A 3,210-nucleotide genomic window follows, 5' to 3' on the forward strand; every position below is an offset into this window, starting at 1 on the left:
CCTGTGCAAATTTGCATGATGTGAAAAATACATTTTTTATTCTAGTTAAAACTTATATATGTAATGGCAGGTACTATGACCTTATTTGCACACATAGCTAGGATTTTGTTTGACCTTAGAGCCACCCACTCTTTTATTTTTACGTCCTTCCTAGAATATGCGGGTGTGGCGTCGAGACATCTTGTTGAGCCATTGGTCATAGCCGCCCCACTTGGTGACTTTATGAAAATTCGCTATGTTTATCGATCTTGCACCCTGATATTTGGCGAGTGGGATTTTAAGGCAGACCTCCTACCTCTTGAGATGTATGACTTTGATCTAATACTAGGGATGGACTGGTTAGCCGCTTATCATGCCAGTATTAACTGCTATAGCAAAGAGATTATCTTATAGCTTAATGATGGCATGGAGTGTCGATTGTGCAAGGATTGACAGGTAGACCATTCGCAATTGGTGGCAATCATGTTCATCAAGTCTTCTGGGACCCAAACCCTGACTAACTTGCTAGTAGTACGGGAGTTTCCGGATGTTTTTCCAAAGGAAATCTAGGGGCTTTCTCCAGACATGAGAGTTGAGTTCACCATCAACCTAGTTCCGGGAATAGGACCGGTCTTTAAGGCACCTTACCGTATGGCTCCGAATAAAGAACTCAGAGAGAAGATTGATGCCTTGCTAAGTGGGGGACTCATCTGGCCTAGCTCATCCCCTTGGGGCACTCCAGTCCTGTTTGTGAAAAAGAAGGATAGTACTCTTCGCCTTTGCATTGATTATTGGCAATTGAACTAGCTGACTGTAAAGAACAAATACCCCCTGCCTCGCATTGAGGACTTTTTTGATCAATTGCGTGGAGCGCGAGTTTTCTCTAAAATTGATATGAGATTTGGGTATCATTAATTGAGGATTAGGGAAGCGGATGTCCCAAAAATCACTTTCCGTACTCGGTACGAGTTATATGAGTTCCTAGTCATGCCTTCGGCTTGACCAATGCACCGACTATCTTTATGGACTTGATAAACCGAGTCTTTCACCCTTTCTTGGATCGGTTCATAGTGGTCTTCATTGATGATATCTTGATTTATTCGACCTCAGAACAGGAGCATGAAGAGCATCTTCGATTGGTACTACAGGTACTAAGGAGAGAAAAATTATTTACTAAGTACTCCAACTGTGAGTTTTGGCTGGAGGAAGTGGTGTTCCTTGGGCATGTGATCTCTGGAGAGGGCATCTGGGTTGATCAATGCAAGATCACAGCCATTCTCAATTGGAGGCAACCGAGTACCGTCTCGGAGGTACATAGTTTCCTGAGTTTGGTCGGTTATTACGGGCGTTTTGTGGAAGGGTTTTTAAAAATTGACATTCCCCTTACTAGGTTGACCCGGAAGGATTAGTGTTTTGTATGGACAGCTGATTGTGAGGAGATCTTCCAAGAGCTAAAGAGGAGACTTACATCGGCACCCATCCTTATAGTTCCACGTGGTGGAGGGGGCTACCAGGTCTACTGTGATACTTCACACTCGAGTCTGGGATGTGTTCTAATGTAGGAGGGCAGAGTTGTCGCTTATGTATCTCGGCATCTCAAGAACCATACACGAAACTACCCTACCCACGACCTAGAGCTAGCAGCGGTAATATTCGCTTTGAAGATTTGGAGACATTATCTCTACAGGGAGAAGTGTGAGATTTTCACTGACCACAAAAGTTTGAAGTACTTATTTTACCCAGAGGGAATTGAACATGAGACAGCGCAGGTGGTGTGAGCTAGTGAATGATTATGACTGCGCTATTAACTACCACCTTGGGAAGGCAAATATGGTAGCTGACTCCTTGAGTAGGAAATCAATAGGAAATTTGGCTAGTTTGATTACTCAACAGCAGAGCATCTTGTGAGATTTGCAGAACATGGACATGCATATTATAGCTAAAGATGTGTGTGCTGGACTGCTTGCTCAGTTAATTGTGAGACCGACGCTAGCGAAGAGAATCAGAGTTACACTGGCAGAAGACCCACATTTACCGTAGGTCTTCCAACAAGTTCAAGACTTAGGTAGAAAGGGTTTTTGCCTTGATGGAATGAAAATCCTAAAGTTTGGAGATAGATTCTGTGTACCTGATGTGGGCGAACTCCGTAGGGAGGTTTTGAAGGAATCTCATTAGACCTCTTAAAGTGTACACCCTAGGGAGACGAAGATGTACCATGATGTTCGTAAATCCTTTTGGTGGTCGAGACTGAAGAAGAGCATTGCATAATTTGTATCTCGATACTTGATTTGTCAACAAGTCAAGATTGAACATCAAAGGCTTGCTGAGACACTCAGACCCTTACCCATTCCTCATTGGAAGTGGGAGCATATCACTATAGACTTTGTAGTGGGCCTGCCAAAAACTTTGAAGAAAAAGGATTCTATATAGGTTATTATGGATCGATTGACCAAGTCAGCTCACTTTCTCCCAGTCAGCACTACTAATTCTATGGATCGTTGAGCCATTTTATTCCGGGATGAGATCTTTGCCCACCATGGGGCACCAGTTTCTATAACTTCCAACTGAGACTCCAGGTTCACCGCTAAGCTGTGGTAGCATTTTGCCAAATCACTGGGTACTAAATTGCAATTCAACACTACTTATCATCCTTAGACCGACGGTTAGTTAGAGCGAACAATCCAGATTTTAGAGGACATGTCACGTGCTTCAGTTGCGGACTTCTAACTCAATTGGGACCAACACCTTTCCCTGATTGAGTTCGCCTATAATAATAGTATCACTCTAGTATTGGGATACCCCCCTATGAAGCTTTATATGGACGAAAATGTCGGACGCCTATCAGTTGGGACGAAGTGGGAGAGTGAAAAATAGAGAGCTCAGAGCTGATTCAGGAGACTATGGATAAGGTGTGGAAGGTACGAGAACATTTGCGAGCTGCCTTAAGTCAGTAGAAGAGCTATGCTGACCGTCGACATCGAGATCTAGAATTTTAGGTTGAGGATAAAGTTTTCCTCAAGATATTGCCATAGAAAAGGGTACTTCGATTTGGAAGGAAGGGCAAGCTGAGCCCTTGATATATAGGCTCTTATGAGATCTTGGCACAGATATGACCGATTGCTTACCGGGTGGATTTGCCTTCGGAGCTATCTCAGATTCATAACGTGTTCCATATATCAATATTAAGGAAGTATATGCATGACCCATCACATGTTTTGAGAGAAAAACTTA

Source organism: Typha angustifolia, chromosome 11, assembly GCF_048772165.1.
Source record: "Typha angustifolia cultivar Huaian chromosome 11, ASM4877216v1, whole genome shotgun sequence".
NCBI classification, from domain to species: Eukaryota; Viridiplantae; Streptophyta; class Magnoliopsida; order Poales; family Typhaceae; genus Typha; species Typha angustifolia.